Source organism: Pholcus phalangioides, unplaced genomic scaffold, assembly GCF_987345545.1.
Source record: "Pholcus phalangioides strain wild (caught in Gottingen) unplaced genomic scaffold, Ppha-v1.0 ptg000022l_1, whole genome shotgun sequence".
NCBI lineage: Eukaryota > Metazoa > Arthropoda > Arachnida > Araneae > Pholcidae > Pholcus > Pholcus phalangioides.
This window is the reverse complement of record NW_028301615.1, coordinates 10,691,926-10,699,666: the sequence shown is the minus strand read 5'-3', so window position 1 is coordinate 10,699,666 and position 7,741 is coordinate 10,691,926. Positions and strand designations below refer to the sequence as shown.

At 35.5% G+C, this 7,741-nt stretch overlaps 1 non-coding gene across 1 annotated transcript; it reads left to right on the top strand.

Moving 5' to 3' along the window:
* Positions 1-6,564: 6,564 nt before the first annotated feature.
* On the top strand, positions 6,565-6,636 carry TRNAA-GGC (transfer RNA alanine (anticodon GGC)). Its single transcript has one exon. It is a non-coding gene; the product is annotated as a tRNA-Ala (tRNA).
* The last annotated feature ends 1,105 nt before the right edge of the window (positions 6,637-7,741 follow it).

The following is a 7,741-nucleotide window of genomic DNA, read 5'->3' as shown; positions in this document are numbered from 1 at the left end:
ATTGTCTTCTCCGGTAGAATAGTCTATTGTTTTCAGTGGTTAGGTGTTCATTCACATAGATTCTGGTGTCTCGAAAAACTTCATTTATTTTGTCTGCTATAAGATTGTCGTGACTCCTATTTATTGAGTTTTTTACCATAAAGTCTGATGATAATTGATTTTGGCATATTTTCATTACGTGTTGGTACTCTCTGTGCTTTTTCAGTTTTTGCTGTTTTATCAATACCCAGCTGTGTTTTTACTGCTTCTATTAATTCATTTACATTTTCACCCGGCATCTCTGGTATTCCGTTTAGCTCAATATTGTTCCTCGCGATTTTGTCTCAAGTTCATTCATACGGATCTTTAACCCTTCTATTTCTAATTTCTCTCAGGTTCTTGTTTTCCACTTTAATCTCTCTGTTTTCCTTAATCTTATTAGATGTTTGTTCTATTAGATCTTTCAAAGTCTCCATCTCCCCAGCGAAATTGTACCATATTTTTGGTATTATTTCAACTAAAATTATATTACCATAACATATTTACCCACTGTCTTTGTTCCCGCAACTTCAAAAGCTTAGTTTCTGGCTTATTTTTTGTCTATACGACACTTATATTTTTATATTTACATTTCACAAGAGCTGTCCGATAGCGTGTTTGTAAACAATAATGGCATGTTGTCAGATTTGTGTTACTTTGTTAAAAAAGAGAACATTTATCGACTTCGTTCGGATATGAACATTTTTCTTAGAAAGAAAATCGTTATATAAGTTGATATTAACCTAAATTTTCGCAGAGGAACTCCTAAAATATCATTGCTTCAAACTTTGTCATATCAAGGTCGAATTTTAGAACTCGTTAAATATCCATTATATTCCGTTTGTTATATTGGGTTCCGATTGTGTAAGAACTTGTTTAAAATTCGTTAAATAGAAGAAATGCTGAATAAGATTTCGTAATTTGGGTGTAAATCGCGTGAAATTTGAAAAATTTGAGTTCGTTACAACGGAGTACGATTGTGTGAATTGTTAAATAGAAGTTCATTATATCGAGATCCAATTGTAGAATTAGTTAAATAGCAGTTTGTTTTATTTGAGGTCTGAATGTATTGGTCCTACGCCCAAAACCGTGTATTAATTCGATAAATCAAAGAGTTTGTGGAATTAGAGTTCGTTGCATCGGGGTGCAAGATCGTAAAATTTTTTAAATGAGAATTCATTATATCGGGGTAGGAACGTGAAATTTGTTACGTTGTATCGAGGTCTGATCATAATTGGCCGAATAGGAGTTATATTTCGGGGGATGTTCGGAAAAATTCATTAAATAATACAGGTTCAGACTCTGGCTTACAAGTACGGTCATCCAAATGATAAATCTTACCACGACAAAGGGACCGACTTATGGTATTTACCAATACGAAATAATAACCGGCAAATGTGATGAATTTAGAACGATACATGATGTTTACCAGCGCCGCTTGCGTATTATGCATAATCACCGGTAAAACTGATAAATTTAGGGAAATTTATCAAACTTGACAAAATAAATGGCGATTATGCACAGAGGGGAGAAGACATAAAGGGCTCGTGCCTCTCCTCCAAAACGATTGGAAAATTTTTTCAGTATTTCTGTGAAGAAATTGAAATATCGAAAGAGAAAATACCTTTTATATAGTATTTTAACCAATTTCTGTTAATTTAAATGCTTTTTTAAGGGTGGTACTCCAAATTTCTCGGGAATAACGTTTTTGTGCCCCCCCCCCATGCCTTTTGTGCCACCACTAAAGGTCGATCCTGAGTATGAAATAATTATGCATAATAACTGGATTTATCACTTTCACCATAACATACAAATTCCAGAAAGCAATTTCTAGCTGGGCTTCCACCTCTCAGGCCGTCCTTGAAGACCGAGTTTCTGAAAATACGCACACGTATCGAAGTTTTTAAATGAATTGCCATTAAAAAAAGCTATAGTGACGGACAAAAAGATTGTGATGAATCGGTCCACATTAACCGGGTTATGCCAATGGTCTGTAAGTTGGACGGTCTATTCCGAGAAAATAGTCAAGTTGAAGAGTTCCGCGAAAATACTCATTCCAGTTAAAAGAAGTAAAAACTATTTTTCCTGGGTGTAATATGACTTGGATATTTTCGGAGACGTATTTTATTGGGACAGTATTGCTACTAGACTCATCAATCGAAAAGGAACCCATACTGGTTCTGCAGAGTACGAAAAATACAAAACATCAAAACATAAGCAAAAGTATAGCATTCTCTCGGTTGTTCGGGGGGGGGGGGGTTAGATAAAAGTGTTTATAAGATGTATTTAAGATCAGCAAAGTTTAAGTGCAAGTTTCAGACCGGTATGAAGAGATGATATTTTTTTCGGCCTTAAATATACTGAGAAATTACATTTTCTGGATGTTCCCGGAGGAGACAAATCACTTTTCTATCCAAATATCAGTTTATGCATAACATCCAAAAAAATTCTATTTCGCAGCATATTTCCAAGCCGAAAAAACAAAAACGCCAACTGGGTCGAAAATTGCTGTAAGTTAAGGGAAGCTGCTGACTCCACTCAGCGCTTCACGCTACTAATGCCTGTTATAAGGCGATTGAACGATTAATGATTATTAGACGAAGAGTGGCAGGGAGGTGTATGCTTACTTATAGTTTTGAAACGAGTAAAAATAACCTCATATAATTTTTATTGTGATGAAGGAGGGCGCTGGTGTTCAATGTTTGAATACCACTGCTTTTGGTGCTGGAACAGTCTGTACGTAAAAAGGAAAAAAGGAAGATATTTCTATTGAAAAATCGCACACACACAAATATCGATACTCCCGATAATCGTTTTGTATTATAAGTTGGTCTTTGATGAGGGAGGCAAAATATTCGAAACAAGCTCAGGTATCATTCTGTGTGTAATGTTTATTCAATTGTAGCGATTCGACTGCAAAGTTTTCGTTTTGCTTTTTTCGTGTTGTGGAGAGGGGCGAAGTGAAGAATTTCACTTTCTCCTTTTCGAGACAATCCAATTACATTCTTCGCTATGACTGCTTTGATCGAGAGTCGTTTAACTGATAAAATTGGAATCCTGCCAAAAAGGTTTTCATACGCCGAGGTATCTATCACTAAAGGTATCTCTGCTGCGTGTATGGAAAGTCGTAATACTTACTCCCAAAGATACATACCGAACAACGAAAATTTTCAATTTCTTTAATGGCTCATAGAGTAATAGTAGTATTCTCTTTTGCTTACATCCACACGACCTCCAAATAGAGGAACCGTTTTGGCAAAGTGCGTACATGGGGAAAACATTGTGAAATGTGATACATTCAAAAAATATTGATGGTTCGAGTCGTTTACGGAGAAAGAAAAGAACTTTACACGTATCAAAGTCTAATGAGCAGCCGATGATGAAAAATTGAGAAAATGTAGAGTGAAGTTTTAAACGAGATTCATATTTCTTTGAGCTAATATCGACGAAATTTTACGGCAAAAAAAAAAAAAAAGATAAAAGAGAGAGAAAGAAATGATGGTAATAAGACGATGATACGGCGACAGAAGTTGTTTCGTGTAATATTCGAAGGATGACGACGATGGATATATTTGTTTCACGGTTACAGACGAAAAATACCAGATGGGGAAATTAGAAATGGAAAAGAATGCGACGGATGAAAAACGACGGCTTTAATTAACATTCGATGCGAAAGTATTACTTTACAGTCATAAATATTTCTTTCTAGGTTGCCTTGGCCGCATACAAAATATATATATATATATATGCGTCATCACGGAATATATATTCGCCATTTGCTGTCTTTATATTTTTGTACATTTTTTATTTCTCCATTTACATAAGAAAAATCATATTCAAATCTTGATGATTCAATTTTTTTATTCTCCGAGATATACAGCGTGAAAAAGAAAGAGATACGTAAGAAAGAGTAAAAAGGTCGTGTTTTCATGTCCTTCCAAAATTATATTCCGCTTCCACTGGCATTGATTGGATTTCGTGTAACACAATATCATGACGCGACAAGGAAATAATGCTGAATGCAGGTGGCACCACCAGCGTCATTTTGCGCCTCAGCGTCCAATCCATCCCTTTTTTTAATACATATATTCTTATTTATTATCTCCTCGTGTCAGGAAATTTTTTCTTAATCCAGAACTTTCCACACGAGTAAGCAAACTTTTTGCATACGCTGCGAGACATGCAAAACAGCTCTGAAGCACTGGGGGAAAAAAATTAAAAAAGAAAAAAAAATTATGATAATAAAAAAAGAGAGAAATTTCGAGTAGATTACACCACATATAAAAAGATAATTTTTGTAACTGCAAAAGGAAATTAATTTCCCATCGTGCTCTGTATTCGTTTTTAATACGCAAGCTGCGTAATTTAAGCAATTAAGCGGGTAGTCGTCCTTCTGCATTAGAAGTATAATTTGTTTCCAGACGAAATGCGTAATTAGCGTTAAAGATTAAAATAGGAAAAGAAAAACACACAATAAAACGTTTGCGTAGTATATGGAATAGATGAGAGAAAAATAAACTCCGCAGTTTTTATCATTACTCCCTATTTATTATTATTATTTTCTTTTTTCGGGAGATACCTGAATTGTGACGCTTCAGCATCGGGAAAGCTCCGATCCGGTTACTACAAGCAGAAGAACTTTTGTGAAGCATGGAAAACTCCATTCCCTTCACCCTCTTCATATATATATACTCTCCTGTTCGTTTATTTATTTACGTGAAACTTCTCGCTGAATAACAATAATATCTTATGGCGGCAGATTTCTGTTATTAAATCGGAAGGAAATAGAAAAAAAAAATTCCGCGTGATTTCGCTTGTTTATCATACATTAAATTTTTTATTCCCTCTAATTATTGTTTTTTCCCCATTTAGCGCTCATACATAAATAAACGATCCGTTCTGCTGCATTAACTATTTTACTCTGCCCCTTTCCTCCTAGTTTTATACACGTGGATGGGTTTTGTGTTCATCGGGAAATAACGAACTCCTACTGACAAGGAAAGGGTTCCAAAGTGACGTCTTCAAAAAATTACCACTGATGCTACTCATTTAAATATGCACAAAAGTATAAAAAAAATCCGGAGGAATTATTATGGGTCTCCATAATAATTCCATTATTATGGAATTATTATTATTATAGAGGGCAAGACTGAATTTAAAAATCCCGCAATCCCAGAGTTTTATTCGTGCATAAAAGAACCAGTTTTGATGCACCACGAGTACTCATACACATTAATATCTTCAGCGCTGCACGGTGCCACTGACAAAGATTGGCGACGCCCCAAGGAGTCACGGCGCACACTTTCAAAAACACTGCTTTAAAGTGTTTTTCGCAGCTAGTGTAGGTCGTCTCACGAAGAGGTCTAGTTAAGCAAGTTTTCGAAGTAAAATATCACTTCTGTTTGGCGTCAATTGGATTTATCGAGACCGCACATCTTTATAAACATACAACAGTGGTTCATAGCCTTTTCAACACCCCGCTGATTTCGGATTTTCTCACTCCCGGTGGGTTCGAAAGTTACATTCTCGCACCCCTTTTTGAATAATAATTGCACTTATAGCTTAAGTCATAGAAAATTTTAAATCCCTCAAACGTAATAATTATTTATTCGTTTAGGCCGGAGCCCCAGAATTAAACCCTCAAACGCTTGTTCCCAGACTCGGCGCGTGTGCTTCTGGTTAAGAAACCCGGTTATACGACGTTGATACACAATTTCTTATTTTTGAGGGGGGGGGGGGAGGGGTAAATTTCAGGCAGGATTACTTTTTCGAGTTTGGTAAAATAGGATTATTCTTCGAAGACTGCGTAAATATTGTGAATAACCTCTTCGAAGGCCGAGCAAAAGCGGAATCACTTTTATTCAACGTCAATATATTAGAAATAGCTTTTTAATAAGAAAAACAATTTAATTCCAAAAAAAAAAAGAAATCATTAAATAGCTCTGAATCTATGCTGCTGCCGAATTTAGAACTGTGGGATAGTTTTCAGATTCAATAGCAATGCAGTGCATTGGATACATTAAAATTGCCGTCGTAATTCGGGGGAACCCTGAGTCAAAAAAGTTTTTGAGTCCTTATGATTTCGTGTGGGCTACATTGTATTTCGAGAGGTCGGATTCGGCATCCAAAAGGTATAAATAACTACAGAATTTACAGAAATGCTATAAAACACCTTAATGAAAGCAATTTTTTAGAATTATTGAAAAAAAAACAATTTCATAATTGATGAAAATTTATAATTCATCAAGAAAGAGTTTTACAGAATTATTAAGAATAATTTCAAGAGTAATTTTGGAACTGTTCAAAGTAATAATTTTCTTAAAAAAATTAACAATGTTTGAAAGGAATAATTTCATAATTATTCCTTTCAAACATTGTTAATTACATTATCTTCACAACATCCAGTCTTCTATATATCTTATATTAACAAGTGGAGAGCGACATTCATGTCATATATATAGCCCTCTGGTGGCTCGTCGTCCATGAGCTATTAGCTGATTGGTTCCGTTCGGCATATATACGCTCTAGCGAAGGAAAATCTCTATCTCCTCTGTAGCTTAGTGGTCAGAGCACTCGTCCGGCAATCGAGAGACCCGGGTTCGACTCCCGGTAGAGGCAGAGATGAGTTTTTTCCTTCCTTAAAAAAGTAACATCTCAAATAATAAATATCTTCACAACATCCAGTCTTCTATATATCTTAAATTTCATAATTAATAGAAATTTAAAATTAGTGAAAGAAATAACTTCTAAATTATCGAGTCGAGTTTCAGATTTAATAAAATAAATAATTTATTATAAAGAATTAATCAATTAATATAAATTAATTAATTATTTGAAAATAAATAAAAATTCGAATTCACACACACAGTGAAAGAAATGAATTCAGAGTAAATAAAAGTGTTCAATAAATTTAGGGAACCCGGTTTAATAACCGAGAATACCCCGGTTTAACTGAATGGCCCGCGGGAAAGTTTAATTTAGCCCACAATGTCTGAAAGGTTGAAAAAGATCCCTGGTCTATATTTTTTACGTTCAACCACCTAATTCAGTCATATGAGAAGCGCCTGGTTTTCAGGAAAAGTGTGTTTTAAACTGTCAAATATGGTCGACGAAGACACAGGAAATCGATGACAAAAAATTAGGACATGCCGCGTCCCAGGGGTAGAATACTCCACCCCAGATTTGGCACTCGGTTGTAACTTTTTCCCCTTTCCTCCACTTCTTCGCATTCCCAAGAATAGAAAATCGGAATAAGGCCATTTGATTTTGTGAAGAACAATCTCAGAGGCAAATGAATTTGTGCTACAGCTTTTCTACCCTGGAAGACTGTAAGACCAGACATGGCCCAGGCTCTGTCCCATGGGGGATATAAGCACTTTACCCCGAAGGGTTGGGCCAATCTGTAGATGGCTGGTTCTCATTTTACAGTAATCGCAACTCACCAAAGTATTATCTGCAACATTATTTTTGTCTGTAACATTGAATGCGATTGAATAACCCATAATCATACCTGCAAAAGAAATGCTCTTGTTTCGTATCGAAATTTTCTGAAGTTTCAATTCAATTGTGTCGGATTTACGCCTTTACGTACAGGCTTTTGGAAACAAATTTGGGTCATTTCTATTTGAAGTATCGGTGATAAGGGCGCGGTAGATAAGATACTCGCATAAAGTACCAAAGAATGTTTAGAGGTGTCGCGATTTCGATACCCGGTTCGTCCTTG